The following is a 17,347-nucleotide window of genomic DNA, read 5'->3' as shown; positions in this document are numbered from 1 at the left end:
GCGAGGGATGGTTCCCTCCGGCCGGGTTTCATTATAAAGGCGAGTGATACGCCACCAATACGTATCCCCGGTTTGGTTTGTGCCAACGTCCGGATCTTTGGAGACTGCCAAGTAGGCTTTGAACATCGCCATCATCTCACCCGGAGTGTACGGGGTGCGGGTGCCACGAACAGGAGGAGTAGGAGTAGGAATAGAAGTAGGAGTAGGAGTAGAGCTGCTGCTCCCTCCCGATCCGGGTTCGGGTGCCCACCCGAACCCGGAGGCGTTTTGGTCATGCACCGGGTAAGGACGGTAGCCACCCAAAAATTGCGAACCTTGGGTTTGAGGAGGGGCAATAAATTGCGTTTCCGGACTAAATCCGGCCTCGGAGTCGAACCAATCGTGGTTCCAACCGCGATTACCGGAGGGGTGATCGCCGGAGCCGGACATTGTGTAGTGTGGTGGGAATTTAAATGAGAGAGTATGAGGAAAAAAGATGAGAGAATGTAGATGACGATAGAATAGATGAGAATATGATTTTTTTGTGTTGAAGTGGGGGTATTTATAGATGAAAATGTGAATTTTGGGGAAAAAAAATTTGAAAAATAAATTAAAAGTGGGGAGAAAATGGATATATTTTTTTGGGAAAGGGAAAATATTTTTTTTTATTTAAAAACATTTTTTTAATTAATTTCGCATTTTAAAAAAAACTTAAATAAGCCAACGGCTATGCCGTTGGCAAATAAGGCGACGCCACGTGTGCTGCTCAGCGGCACGGACGTGCTCTTAGCTAAGAGCAGCGTCGTGCCGCTGGCACGGACGGACGAGCAGGCGCCTCTTCACCGCTGCGGATGCTCTTAGCACAATTTTTCTTAAATCTCGTGCCGAAAAGAAACGCTTCCACTACAGCAGAACCAAAGGAGTATTTCTATTTTGGGTCGTCTCTTAAAAATACTAGAAATTTTCTAAACTTTCTATTTTGAGAAGTGGACCTTGCAATCTATAACACTACCTCCACTATTTTTTTTTTTTCCTTTCTCTTATTTTACTCATTTTTCTCTCCAACTCTTTTACTTTACCAGCCGCGCATTAAAATCCATGCCGTTTCAAAATTTTCACTATTTTTTTTCTTTCTTTCTCTTATTTTACTCATTTTTTTTCCAACTCTTTTACTTTATCAGTCGCGCATTAAAACTCATGTCGTTTCAAAATTTTCTATGACTTTGTTTTAAGAACAGAGGCACTATATAACTTTTGTTTTCCGAAAATGCCTTAATCTATTTGTTAATTAGCAAATGATGCAGGGTATCACATTTTATTATTTCCATACGTACACGATATGTAATTATGTTATTTTTACTGTTTTTAGATAAATGGACAGATAGTCGATTAAACTGTGGATGGAGAAAGTATTTACTTATATAGTTATATGCATTTATTTGGATTTGCTGGGATACAAGAATGGAAATGAAACAACAATTTAAGTCGAATCAATCATTCTATCCGAAAAGCATATAAAGGGATAAGAGGTGAATTATAATACTCCCTTCGTTCCTGTCCAACCTCAATTAGTTTGAGGCCTTTTAAGAGTGACCCAAAAACAAATCTGTGCGGGCTTGATCCAAAACAGACAATATCAAACTAATGTTTGCCGACGCCGACAATTCTGACAAGTGGTATCAGAGCCAGGTTGGCGTCGGGTCTGGTCCGATTTGCGAGACCCATGTTTGAGTGGGGCCGACGATCCGTCTGAGTCGGAGCTCATTATGTGTTTCGATGTGGTCTCGGTTTGAGGGGGAGGTTTGTTAGTACAAACCTATCCCACATCGGACATTTGAGGGAAGTTGGAAGGTGTATATATGACGAAGTCTCTAACCAACAAGTTGCTCTTGAAGATGTCACACTTGGAAAATGGTATAAGATTTTAAGAGATGTTATTTTGTATGTTAAGTGATGAGAGAAAATATAATTTTATAATTGATGTGAGAGGGAATTTTTCCAAAAGAAGAAATGTGACATCTTTTATAGGACAAACTAAAAACAAAAGTGCGACATCTACCTTGAGACGGAGGGTGTACTAAATTTTTTTAATTGCTAACTCTGTTAGTTCATCAATGCAAAGTATTTTTAAAATGTCAACACGATGACATTAAAATGTCCATACATAATGTCAACAAAGTATACTGAAATGTCAACAAAATTATATATTGACATTTTTAATATATTAAGTATTAATAAATTAACAAAAATAGCAATTTAATAAAGTTAGCAATTAATCACGACCAAGAATCTATTCATTAAATAATCAAACATACGCATAATTACTTCGTAAAAAAATTAGAAAGATCATTTATTTGGCTTTGTTGGGATACAAGAATGGAAATGAAACAAAAATTTAAGTGGAATCAATAATTCTAGCCGAAAAAAATTGGTTCGCATATAGAGGGGTCTATTTATCAAATAAGCAAACAGACGGATAATTACTTCATAAAATAACTAATATCATAAAACTTTTTAAAAAATACGTTTTTTCCACGAATTTTAAAATTGGCAAATATTATCACGAGCTTTACCTTGAGTTTGTTTTTTTTCCACAAATGAAAAAATTCTGACAAATAATATTATGATACGGATTTTTTTTCGTAATTTCTCGACAACAATTTTGAGAGCTTCAAGTTTTTCAATCTTTAAAGATAGTTTTTCTTGAAGCACACCCTCCAAAATTGTTCTTCAATCTATTAAAGTAACATGAATTTTTTCATTCGTGGGAAAAAATAAATCCGGGATAAAGTTCGTGATATTATTGTCAATTTTAAAATTCGTGAGAAAAACCCAACTTTTTGAAAATTTCATGATATTAGATGTCAATATCTCTAAAATAATTAGAAGCTCAAACGAGCATATATCGATGAGTAGTCAATTTTCCTATTTCACTTTTTAACGCTTTTAACTAGTTAGAGTATCCATATTCATGCTCTTGCCAAGAGCACGGATGTAGATCCAGAACCAACCTTTACTCATTTTTAATTCTCTGCTGTTTCGTAAGAGCACAACACCCATATCCATGCTCTTCCGCAAGAGCATGTTCAAGGGTCCTCCATTCTATTATTCAATTTAAATATTTCAATTACTAAAAATATTTTCATAATATTAAAATGCATTAAAAATATCCGAAATACTATTACAAATTATTAAAAAAATTATATAAATAAATTCATAAAATTAAAAAGAGGAAGATGAAGGTGAGTTGTATGAAAAAATATGAGAGAAGTATGAATGAGAGATAATTTGATGTAAAAAAAGAATGATGAATGGGATAAAAAAAAAATATGAAAAAGGGTCAAAAAATAGCTCTATTTTTGGGAATCCAAAAAAAAATATATATTTTTTGGATTATTTCGATTTTTTATGAATTTTATATATAAAAAAATTTAACGGATCAAAAACGAATCCAATCGCGCATGGGGTGATTGGCATCATCTCCCAATCAGGAGACACCACGTCGGCGTGCTCTTCGCTAAGAACACGGCCGTGCCGTCGGCAAGAGCACAGCGGCGAGCACAGGCGCACTCTTGCCGACGGCACGGACGGTGCTCTTGCCAAGAGCACCGTTGTGCATGCTCTTAACGCCTGATCCAGCTCTAGCCAAACTTTTCGCTTAACTAGTTAACGCCTAGATCCGACTCCACTAAACTTTTCTGATTTTATCTGTCATCGCTCACTAATCAATGGCTTTCTATCGACATTGGGAGCATAAACACAACGTCAAGATATATTTAGTTTTGCACTACCCCATTATGCTGGTAGATAAGTACTTTTGTCGTTCCATGTTAATAGGAGACGTTTTATTTTCCGCACTCGTTTTGAAAAAAATAATAGTATAAATAGATAAATTGGAGAAAAAGTAAGTTAGAGAGAGAATAATATAAATAATCATATTACTTTTTCATAAATAATCAACTAAACATGGATTATAAGTAGATGAATGATATTCAACATACCTTTCGTAAACTCTTTATGTGAGCACCACTCTGATTTGACGCATGTGTAGTGTTGTTCATTTCGATTTATATACTTAGTTTGATTCTAAAAGATTAAAAAATACTATTATTTAAAATTTTAATTTCACAACATTCATAAAAGTCTCAATTTGTTCATTTTTTTTATAATTTTAAATAAATAATAAAATAACAAATAAGTTTTAATTTTTTTTATTTTGTGAAATTAAAATCAAACTAAAATATATAAATCAAAATGAATAACGTGCGTCAAACGAGGGAGTGTAATCACGTATCATTCCTCCATAAAAGTAAATCGTTAGACCATTTGTAAGTGTACACTAAAATCTAAGATAAGATAAGTAATTAGTTCCAATAGTACTTCAAAATCAATCCATTTTTTATTTTTGGGAAAAACATTTATTTTTAGGTTTATACTGAACTCAAATCCAATAGTTTTTTTAAAAAGTTTAAATTTAGTTAAATGGTTAGCAGAGCGGATCTCCTACTCCATTCTTAATATACACTCTCACAACTTAATAAAATAATGTTATAATATGTAAGTGATAGTCAAATGGTCTTAATAAAATAATACTACCACCACTTGACCATCACTTACATATTATAACATTATCTATCTATACATATATAAAAGGGGAGTTTTGGAAATATTTACAAGAATGCCATTATAATTTATTTTAATTTATGTAATACTTTGGTATAATTTTAAATATAATTGGTGCAAAGCAGTTAAAAACAAAATCAGCCTTACCGTTTTTAATTTGAAACGTGATGAAATTGATGTCCACAGTTATTTGTTTCAAAGCTATTATATTCCAATATTGATGTCCATAGTATTCCAAATATTGACTTAATACAGCCATGCACCGTTTGATTAATTTTTACAAGCAACTTTCATATATCGTAATCGTTTCTTTTAAATCATCAATGTTAATTTAATTTACAAATTACAAATACCACCCATAATTGAATGCACGTATTATAAAATTAAGTGGGGAAGTGGAAGGTTTGGAGAAAATTAACCAAAATGTCATTTTAATAAGTAGTATATTTTTAACATTTATAATATTAATTTCTACTTTCAATACTTTTATCTCTTGGCTTTCCATTTTCTTGTAACCACCATTAATTTAATGGCTGTTTAATAGTGATATAAATCTATGATTCTTCATATACTCACCTTGTGCCTATAAAGGAATGGGGTGTAGATGGATATCACAACTCAAATCATGTATTTAGCCTCATGTATAAGTATTCCATATTCTAAGAATGGGGTGTAGATGGATATCACAACTCAAATCATGTATTTAGCCTCATGTATAAGTATTCCATATTCTAACATCTTATCATCGAGTACACATTCGTTTTTATATATATCTTTATTTTTATTTAATTTATTTTGTTATACATTTGTAATTAATCTTTGCAAAAAAGTGTCATGTCCAATATCTCCGTCGTGAAAAGAGATATATAGATCGAAGCAACGCGTGTTGGAGGAAGCCAAGCGGGCAACCATGGTATCGTAGAGGTGACGGTGGTGGTAAATTTTGCATGGTAAGAATATGAAAGATAAAAAGGTAGTAGTTTGTAGGCGGATAAACTTTTTGTTTGTTTTAACTTACTAAAACTATTAAAATGTTATACAATGACGTATATTAAATAAGCAATCTTTGGAATAATATTTCACTCAAATAAAAATAAAATAACGGGTAACGATAAATTTTAATTATGAAGAGTAATAATTTTGGAACACTTATTAAAAGTCTTGGTTGAGTTTTTAACAACACTATTGTTTTTGTATTTCTATTTGTTCATGAAATAATTAAAACTAAATCACTTTTTTAGTATTGACTTGTGATGACTAAATGTTTTCTTCAAAATATTATTATTTCATACTCCAATTTTAAAAATACTTTCTATTGTTTTTTTAATAAATATACACTATAATATGAAAAAAAGAAACAAAAAAAAAACGCAAGTCAAAACAATGCAGTTTTATAACTTTTGTCCATAATTGCATCATCGACTAAATTAAAAGTGTATTTCTTTAATAAATGGACATTACAAAAATATAATCTAGATGATGCTTACTTTATAAATACATTATGAATTCTTTAATAAAAATTGAAAAAAATAAAATAGTTTTAAAGGAAAATAACATGGATGATTTTGGCATATCTAATCTTAAACATTAAAATTGATGATTGTCAATTTATTTAAGAGTCTTCTAACATAAATATGGCGAGAATATGAAGGGAGAATTTTATTGATAATTTGTTGGTCATGATGAGTGTATTTTAAAGTTAAGGGTTTATGATTTAAATTTTAGGGTTTGGGTTTTTAGCGATAGGGTCAATATATTGCAATGAAATGAAGCTTCGACTAGGAAGTATCTCATCAGTGCAATCTTAAATTATAGTTTATGTATGTCTGCCGGTTTTGTTTTTATATTTAAAAGATTTAAAATAATATTTATGGATTATTAATAATGTATGAATTTTCATTTCATATTTATGATGCATAATAATTTGATATTATATACAATTTGGAAGAAAATATATTGAGCCGTGCATCGAAATAACAAAAATGTTATTATGAGTACTTTTGAATAATATATTATGAAATTATAAACTGAATATTCATTTCATAAAGTAGGCATATAAAAAAATTTAATATCTTTTAATTTATCAGGAGAAGTGAATCGGTTTTTAAATGAAGGGACGTGCAAAGGTTTTGGAACTATACCTATTGAAATTATAATTATAATAAATTGCATGTGCAGATGAGATTATACATTGGTTTCTTCATTTTGGTATATATAATTATACGTATTTATTTGCATGATGTAAGAATTTTATATAAAATGTGTTGAGATGCTTTTAAGTTTTGATTAAATTTAATATTTTCTTAATTATTCTGATATTAATTTAATACTCCACAATGTTTAACTGGATTTGTATTTTATAGAAACTTTGGGATGTTTTGAATAATAATTTTATGCAAGGGAGTAAATGCAATTAAGTAAAGTTAAGGCGTTAGGGCTAAATAATTACTAGCGACAAGGGCAATATTTATGAAATAAGTATAATTTTTCTACACATTTGATTCTAGCTAATATCTACATTATTGTAAAATAAGATTAAATTTTTATATCTTTTATCTTCATTTTTTTGTGATTACCCAGGATCTTAAAAGAACAATAAAACTATATAATAATGTTAGCTATTTTAATAGTATATTTAATGTATTTTACTTTAAAGTTAGTGAAATTTGTATTCAATTTTTAGTATATTTAATATATAAATACAATTAATAAATAAATTGTATTAAATTATTTAATTTATAAAGTTATTGTAGTTGGATAATATCATGGTCTCGGAAAGAATTATTAAGGAGTTAGCTTAGCCGTTAACATAAATATGATATTTAAAAATTGCTATAACATTAGATGCACAAAATTAATGAAATTAATAGGTGAATCGTTGATTGATTGACAATTAATAATATTAATGAGTGTCGTTCATTTTTAATTTATGAAATTGATGTTGGGAAAAAAAGAATGTCATCATGTTTTTTTTAATTTAATATTGATTTTCTTGAATGAGCATATAAACGATTATCGGGGCACAACAGAAGATATCGAACACGATCTAAAACCCCAAAATAAATAAGTAATCAATAAAGTAAAATTAAACTTGGGACGGAGGAAGAATTTTATTGATATTTTACTCATTTGTTGATCATGATAGTATATTTTAAAGTTAAGGGTTTAGGATTTAGGTTTCAAGGTTTGGATTTTTAGTGTATGGGGTCACTATATTGCAAAAAAATTTGAAGTCGACTAGGGTTGCCTCACCAATCAATCTTAAATTTGCAACGTAAACTTGCTCCTAATTATAACTCAATGGTTAATTCATTTTTTCATAGAATTAAAATGCTTTTTAATTTTAAGTCATTTGAGGAGATTATGCAGATTGGTTTTGATGTGATGAAATGATTGCAACATACAAACATTTTTACAATAATATAAGAAAAAATGTTAAATTTTGGCATTTTTAGATGATTATCGATGTTAATAATAATAAAATAATAATAATAATAATAATAATAATAAGATTTTATTTAGTTTTGTGATAATTATGAGAAGTAGAAATGAAAAGGATTTTTAAAATAAATTAAATAAAAGGGTGTAAGTATAAAGTTTTTTAAAGATATATTAATTACCTATTTAAAAGTTTAAAATTAAATAGTAGTGCTCCACTACTAATCAAACCTCTATAATATTAAATATCATTGTAATTTTTGGGGAAGTAGAAATGAAAAGGTTTCGGAGGTGAAAGATTTTTAGGTTCGGGAGTAACGGAAAGTGAAAGGGTTTTAGAAGAGGTGATGAATTGAAAAAATTTTAAATAGCTAATGGTAAATAATTTAACGCATAATCAATAATGTTGTTACAAGAAAATTGAATTTTCATGTTTTTATTTAAGTAGTCAAAGTAAACTAAACGTTTGGGTTTACTTAAACGTTGTACGACTTGCAACTTTTGTGGCTCAATCGATTACATTATAAGTTAAATGCACATATTAAATTTATATGAATAAAATACAAATAATTTATTTTAAATTATGGTCATATTTATTAAAATATGGAAATGTACAATGATTTTATTTTTTAAAATTACTACATCCATATATTTTTTTTATATTTATGTACAATTTTCAATATTAATTACATAATAAAATTTTATTATCTCAAATTTTGACACAAATTATTATAAGCTCTATCATTTGTATATCGCAACTTTATTTTAATAAAATTCATTACTTTAATCAAATGTATTATTTATATTTATTATTAAATACATTATAATTATAATGTTAGACTCTATATAATTTTATTACTATTTCAAAAAAATATTTCATATTTGAAGAGAATAAAGTGGACGTGCATAGCAGGTGTGATACTAGTTCACGGGGAGTTTTGAGGGTATTTATGGAATCACAATTTTTGACACTAGAATGAAATTAAATTAATTAGCATCTGCCACGTGAAAATATGCTATAATTTCTTATATTCTTTGATGATCAAATTATATAAAGTAATTCTTCAGTTAACATTATAAATCCAATTAGACCTTTCCCCTACGCAATTAATTTGATGTAATAGAGTAAATAGCATAAAATAGAACAGAAAACTTTTTATGGTTTCTTATTTTATTTAATTAAAATTATAAATTAAATTGGGCCCTTCGTCTACACAATTAATTTGGTGTAGTTAATGGCCTACGTTAGTGATAGGAAACATTAAGAAGAATTTGTTTATAACAATAGAATAAACGTTAAGAAGAATTTGGTGTAGTTAATGGCATACGTTAGTGATAGGAAACATTAAGAAGAATTTGGTGTAGTTAATGGCATACATTAGAGTAAATAGCATAAAAAACAATTTGTTTATAACAATAGAATAAACGTTTTTTAGACTCATCATTCTATAATATTCAATACCCCAAATTTAAAGAAGAATTTTAAGGTCAAAAAAATTTAGAAGGAATAAGAAGAGACTCATAACCTTAAAAAACAAGAAACAAGCGAATTCTATAAATACCATCAAAATCAATGCATATTTTACACTTTTTGAACTCTCATCTCTTTATAAGGCTGCAAGTTTAATTGGGCTAAAGAGTGTAATGAGTGTAATCAAAAAAGGACAACCTAACCCCGGGCCCAAAAAGGGGGGGGGACCCCATCAACACTCATTTTTATGTTGAAAATAGTTCAAAGGGTGTTGAAAAAGGATCCATATCGCCCTTTTAAGGGGTTGAACTTTAGCAAAAGCAAAATATTCTCATATTATAAAAATTTTGCTTTTCATTTTTTTAAATTTATTTTGTGATAGAAAAGTGAGAAAATACATGTTTTGAATGAAAGATGAGGGGGGAAGGCTCGCAAATAAGATTAAGAAATTTCACCCTAAAAGGGCCCAATTTAAAGATACATTACCAAAATGAACATTCAAGCTAATATTTTGTTATTTTTTTCAAACATATTCAAGAAATCAACATGTAATTGAGCTTAGTTAGTGATAAAACCTTATTATAATTAATTTTTAGAAATAATTATAAATTAATTCAATATATATGTCCTAATGAATATTCAAATTTTTTACTAAAATTAAATTACATTAATTTGGAATCATATACTCCAATCCATTAACCACCCCACCCCATTAATAATAAACCAAAAAATTTTAAAAAACGTTCGAAAATTACTGTTTTTATCTCTCTAAAAACGTATAATATATTACTCCACAAAAAAATGTACTTACTATTTTTTTTTTACTTTTTTTACAATTTTAAAATTTTTAATTGTGTTTTTTCCATTTAAGTGGGACACATGCCCTTTTCCCGTAATTGAACATAATTGTGATAAAGATTTTATAATGGAGAAATTACTTTCAAAAATTATGAATTAATTCAATAATTATATCCATATGAAAATTTCAAAATTTTTATTATAGTTAAAAATTGATAATTTTTTAATTTATAGGTTTGGTATTAAATTTTCGAATATGTCAAGAGGAATTAACTTATGCAATTGAGCATAATTATAAACATTACTACAATTAATTTTTTTAAATTTTGTTAATTAGCTCCATAAATATATCCAAATGAATATTCAAATTAATCTTACTATCAATTTTGAATTTTTTGGGTTTTTGGTATTTAAAAATCATACTATAATTAAAATTCAAATTTTTTATAAAATGTAATATGTTGAGATTTTTTTAGTTTTGTCATAATTTTTTGAAATTTTTTTTATATTAATTTAATATTGTAATGGTTAATTGGATTTTCTATTTTATAGAAGAGGCATGTATCTATGTTTTTTAAAAAAGAATTTTAATTATATTTTTTTATTCTATAAATGGGGATTTTTGGAAATTTTTTTCATAACTATTTTATGAAAAGGATGTAAACACAATAAAAAAAAAATTTTTAAAATTTGGGGGTTTTAATTTGGGTTACAATCATGATCATATATATAATTGGACTTTTAATATATGGTGAGGGGAAATTTTTATGATGAAATTTAGTCCTATGCAGCCGCATTAGAAAATTTTCCCCTTCTCTTTTCCCGTTTTTTTTTAAAAGTGTTCCGGTTATGGTAAAAATTAGAATTAATGTAGCAATAATTTGACATCCCCAAAATTGCAATATATACGCTAATATTAACACAAAAAATTGTGTCATTTATTACACTACATGATTACACGAATACTTTCTTTATATTTTTGCCTATAAATATGTTTTTGCTATTTTTTTTATTCCTTTATTAGCTTCTATTAAATTATTGGATTTTTTTCCCAAAAAGAAAAAAAATTTTCAATAGGAACCCCCATTCCTTAAATTTTTTGACTTTAACAATCTGCTTGGGCCCTCAAAGTGGGGGTGTGTATGTGTTTTTGAGATGAAGGTGAAAAAGAAACTATCCGTTTTAAATCCTATTTGGAAGATCATTCTTTTTTTGATGATGTTAGTTTATATTTAAATTTTTTTTTTAAAAAGTTAGCTTCAACAAAACACACTTTGGCTCCAAAAAATAATACCATTGGGTAAAAAAGATGCTTGGATGAATGAAAACAAAAATTTTTTTGGTGGCCGTTCACATAGCCCTTATTTAAAACACTTTTCTTGGGTATGAGCATATAAACATATTTACCGGGAAGGTTTGGTAAAAAAAACCCTTTACCCCGTGGGGGTTATCAAGAGGGGCCCCCCAAAAATATCGAATGGATCTAAAATCCCCCAAAAAAGAATAAGTGATCAACAAAGTAAAAAATTTAACGGAAGAGGAGAATTTTTTTTTGATTTTTTTCTCATTTGTTTTTATGGTTTTAAAATATTTTTAAGTTAAGGGGTTTTGGATTTAAGGGTTTAAAGGTTTTTGGGTTTTTTGTGTATGGGTCACTATATTTGGGTTATTTTCATACTCCTTCCGTCCCCAAAAAAAAATGACTTTTGGGTTAAAAGTTTTTAAAACAAAAAAGGAAAGAAGAGAGGTAGAGAGAAAAAAGAATTAAACTTTTTTTGGAAAAGGTTTAGTTAACCTCATTAGAGTGAAAAGAGTTTCTTAAATTGGAAAGTTGGAAAGTGCTTTTTCTTTGGGACGGAAAGATCAATTAACAATAAAATATTGTATATGTGATTAATTATTTCATAGTACTATATATTATTGACCTATATTTATTATATATGATACATTTTTGTTTACTATTTTCATATAATGATACTCTCTCTAATTTTATTTAATTAATTTATAATCTAAATAAAAAATATTTTGAAATTATTTTTGATCGGTGCATAGCAGGTAATACTAGGGAATAGAAAAGGACCACATTTATATAAATAGTCTTGTATAACCATTAGCCATTAGTATTAATTTAAAATGGTTGGATTCATTGGTGGAAATAAAAAAGGGCGCCACATTTAAACCCTATATAACATTATTTTATTAAATTGTGAGTGTGTATTAAGGATGGAGTAGGGAATGTGGATTAAGAGACCCGCTCCGAATGGCTAGTAAGAAAATACTGTTGGGAAAGAAAATAAACGGGCGCCAACACCAGTGTTGGGTTTTGGTGGCCTAAAAATGAATCGAACCCCGAGACCAACGAGATATGTGGAGTATTGAGTTAAATGTTTTGATCCAACGGACATTCGCGGAGAGATAAGATTCATCGGGCCCGTGGATTGCTGGATCTTATTATTATTCAATAAAAAACAGAAGGGGAAAAAAGAGAGGAGTTCGGTTCGCAAGAAAAATAGATCAGCTAAATCGATCCTTGAGAGTTCATCTTGCTTCAAAAGAATGCCTGCGATTGTTGGTTTCTTGTTCTAGATTCTTGTATTGTTCTTTTCGTTTTCCGGTTGTAACATTCAGATTCACCAAAGGTCGAAATAAAGATTGGTGTCTCGTTCTTGTGGATGTAGACTTACGTCGAACCACGTAAATTCCGTGTTCATTTCATTGTTTGTTCTTAATCGCCATTTTCAAACCTTCAATTGGCGCTCGTGGGAAATCGAAGGATGGTGGCGATACGAGGAGAAATTTAATGGTAGGGAAAGATTTGGCTTGTGGAAGGTGAAAATGGAAGCTCTGCTCACGCATCGTTGGATGATGCGCTCGATTCGACCAGCTAGCAGGTTCGGTGAAAAGCAATCGGAGATCTTGAAGAAAGCAAGGAGCGTAATCATCTTGAATCTTGATGATAAGGTGTTGAGGAAGTGCGAGGAAAAATCGGGCGGAAATCGGAAGAAGCTCGATGAGGCAGCTTGGCAAAATCCACCGCTACGTTTTTACCTCAAACAACGACTTTACTCCTTTAAATTTACGATGATGGAGCTATTGGGATCAATTGGATCGGTTTAACAAAATATTGGATGATCTTGAGAATGTTGATGCCAAAATGGAGGAAAGATATGCTATACCCTTGTTAAATGTCCTTAAAATCTTTTGAGCATCGAGAGATCTTTCTATATGACTGGAAGGAGGCCATTAGTCTTATTGAAGTGCTGCGGAGTCGAAGGATCCCGGGAAGTCGAAAGTTCTCGGGAGGTTGGGGGATGTGCTCAACATAAAAAGTTTAAGAAAAAAGGAAAGGGCAAAGCTCCCAAGTTTCAACCTCGGAAAGCAAAAGAAAAGATAAAAGAAAAAAACGAGGTCCTCGCCATTATTGTGAAACCCCGGGGCATCTCAAAAGAATTGCTACTCTTGGAAGAGGAAGCTCAAGGTCAAGGTCATCAGACGTTGTCAAAAAGGAGGAAGTGCATGCCTTGAATGTCATGGAAAATGACATAGGGGTAGATGGATAGTAGATTACATTTGTAGTTTTCACATTTGCTCTCACAAAGAATGGTTTGATCAGATAAGGCCATGGGAGGTTGTTTTGTTGGGAAATAATCAAGTTTGCTTAGTTCGGGAGTTGGAAATATCAAGTTAAGGATGCGGAATGGATTCTATTATAAACTTAGTGATGAAAGGTTGATCTCGAAATAAAAAGAAACTTGATATCCTGGGAGTTCTCAATCTAAGACGTGAATTGGATCTTTAAATGGAGATTTGCAAATTTTCTGAAACTCTGGTTTTGTTGAGCCTCGAATGAAGTTTTATTATGTTGATCGAGGTTCTAGTAGGGAAGCAAATGTGGGTGAGGATGAGGGGGAAATTTATGGCATAAAAGGGGGCTTAGGCTACTGCTGATCACAGGTCTCATTAAAAGTCGGGGATAGAGTCATAAGATGTGAAGATTGCATTGGGGGGAAAGGGGAAAGTTACCTTTTCCAAAGGGAAAGCAACATCAAACCCCCATAGATTATCCATAGTGATTTATGGGGACCAACGAGCACAAAGCCCAGGTAGGGAAGGACTTCATTTTCGTGATTGATGACTTCTCTGGGAAAATTTGTGGGTGTATGTACTCGGGAGAAGCAGGAGGCCTTGGGAATATTTCAGGAATGGCACAGAAGTTGGAAAGAAAGAACTCCCACTCAAGTGTCTTAAAACAGACAATGGACTTGAGTTTCTACCCCGATTTTGATCGTTTTGCAAAGATAGGGGATTAAACGCGAAGAGCGGTCCCCGGGAACCCAGGCAAAACGGCGTAGCGGAAAGAATGAACAGGAACTATCTTAGGCGAGTAAGATGATGTGCTTGTCACTCAATGCCTAAGAAATTTTGGGGAGACAGTCTGTGCTGCAAAAATGATCAACAAGTGCCCTTCATCTCTATAGATTTTGCTTCTGATCGGAGATGGTATGGAGAAACCAAATTTTGTGGCTCAAACCTTTTTTGGGTGTAGAGCTTTTGCATATGTCAGAAGAGGGGAAAATTGATACAAGAGGTAAAATGTATATTTGGGGTATCAAGATGGTGTTAAGGGCTATAGACTATGGTGTCGGGAATCTAAAAAGGGTTTTAGTGACGGATGTGGTTTTGATGAATCCCAAGATGCCATATGTTGATGCTAAACTAACGAGGGCTCAGGAATCGAAATGGAGGTGGAGCCTCCAGGATAAGGAAGCAAATGATCGAGTCGAACTCCCCTACTAGATCGACACTGGAGACCCAAAATTTTTCAAATGTTGAAAACTGTGTTCTTTTGAGTGGCCCCGAGATAGACGAAAAAGAGATCAAAGCGCGAAAAGTATTCGGATTATGAGATGGTGTTTTTCTTTTGTGTGTGGTTAGAAAATCTTGTTTGATGAACCGGAAACTTGAAAGCGATGAATAGTTGAAAAAGCCCAAAAGGATCAAGGTCATAAAAGGAAATTAATTCTTTGCTAAAATGGAACTTGATTTTAGTGGATGATCGAACAAAGAAATCGGTAGGGTGAAGTGGATTTTAAGAAAAGATTAAAAAAAGGGTCTTGTGGATGGGATCGATTAAGCTCGTTAGTAGCAAAAAGGGTACACTCAAACAAGAAGGTATTGACTACAAAGAGGTATTCTCCGGTTGTTAAACATAGTTATATAAGAATTATGCTATTTTTTGAATCACTTGAATTGGGGAAATTTCATGAGCTTGATGTAAAAACAACATTCATCAATGGCGAGTTGGAGGAAACTATATACATGGAACAGTGGAAGGTTTCAAAGTAAAAGAGCGGGAAGATAAAGTTTGTTTGTTGAAAAGAAGTATATATAGATTGAAGCAAAGTTAGACAATGGTATAAAATTTGATTCATATTTGGAGAGATTGGTTTCCCCAACTCAGCATATGACAATGTGTTTATATTATGATCAAGGATGGATTGGTTGCATATTCCTCTATAGTTGATGATATGCTGGTTCGACATGGCTTTTCCCTATCGAAGCATTAAAGAAAATTTGGGGCCCAAATTTGAAATGAAAGATCTTGGTGAAGCCAAGAGGATCTTGGGCATGGATATCTCAAGGGATAGGAAGAAGGGAGAGTTGAGGCTCAAGCAGGCTGACTACATAAGAAAGTAATCGCGGGTTCAAGATGCAAGATTCATCGAAAAATCGATTTCCTCTTGCACAACTTTCAAGGATTTTGGACAGAGGCCTAAAAATGATGAAAATATGATGGAAATGAGTTTGATTCCTTACTCAAACATCATTGAAAGTATAATGTATAGCATGATGCACGCGGGCAGCCTATAATCGATTATGGGAAAGGGGGGAAGGGGCCTTGCTGCCCTAAAGTGGATGTTGAAATACATGAAGGGATCCAAGGATGTAGGAATTTTGTACAAGAGATTAAAGGGGAATGTGAGGGAACCCGATTGGCTATTCGATTCGCTATGCCTCCAACTTAGACAAGAAAATCACAAAGTGGTACATATTGAATGTTTGGAGGAGCGATAAGTTGGAAATCTTTATTCAATCCGTGGTGGCTTTGTCACCACGGAGGCTGAGTACATTGCCCCCACGGAAGCCTTTAAAGCGTTTGGTTAAAAGGGATCACGGGAGACTTCGGCTTTCCCGGAAATCGATGGGTGTTGTGTGATAGCATGAGTGCGTCCTTCTAGCACCAATTTTTTCTGAAAGGGGAAAAGCACATGATATGGCTCCATTTCAAAGGACATCATTGAGCAAAGAGATCAAAGTTGAGAAAATTGGGAAAGGGGGATAAACCGAGATACCCCTAACTCTCCCGATTCAAAAGGTTGGGATTGCACCGGGAAGTGGTTTTGATTACGGTGGAGTGATGTAGAAGAAAAAACCCCGTTTTGAGCCCAAAGGGGGAGGATGTTGGGTTTTTTGGCCTCAAAATGAATCGAACTGAGAAAAAAATGTGGGTATTGAGTTAAATGATTTGATCCAAGGTGACATTGCAGGAGATAAGATTATCGGGGCCCTGGATTCTGGATGATTAATCCCAAAACAAAACGAAAAGGGGAAAAAGAGAAAAAGTTCGGGTTCGAAAAAAAAGATCACTAAATCGATCCTTGAGAGTTCATCTTACTGGGAAAATCCCTTTTCGATTGTTGGGTTTTTTTTTTAGATTCTTTTGTGTTCTTTTGTTTTCCGTTTTAATTTTCCTTTTTCACCAAGGTGAAATAAAGATTTGTGTGCTTTTTCTTAGTGGATGTCCGTTGAACCCGTAAAATTCCCTGTTCATTTCATTGTTTTTTTCTTAATGCCATTATCAAAACCTTGGTTTTTCAAAATAAGATGTATTCCTCTTTTTAAGGCATACCCACTAGTTATTTTTTCCCCGGGAAAACGCTTGACCACCGCCGCAAAGCGAACCGAACATCCCCCTAAACTAGGGGCCAAATTGAGCCCGGTGCCAAATCAGCTCTATGATTGGCTCCATGGTTTCTA

This window comes from Salvia hispanica, unplaced genomic scaffold (assembly GCF_023119035.1).
Source record: "Salvia hispanica cultivar TCC Black 2014 unplaced genomic scaffold, UniMelb_Shisp_WGS_1.0 HiC_scaffold_754, whole genome shotgun sequence".
In the NCBI taxonomy this organism is placed as follows: domain Eukaryota; kingdom Viridiplantae; phylum Streptophyta; class Magnoliopsida; order Lamiales; family Lamiaceae; genus Salvia; species Salvia hispanica.
Note: the sequence above shows the minus strand (reverse complement) of the source record.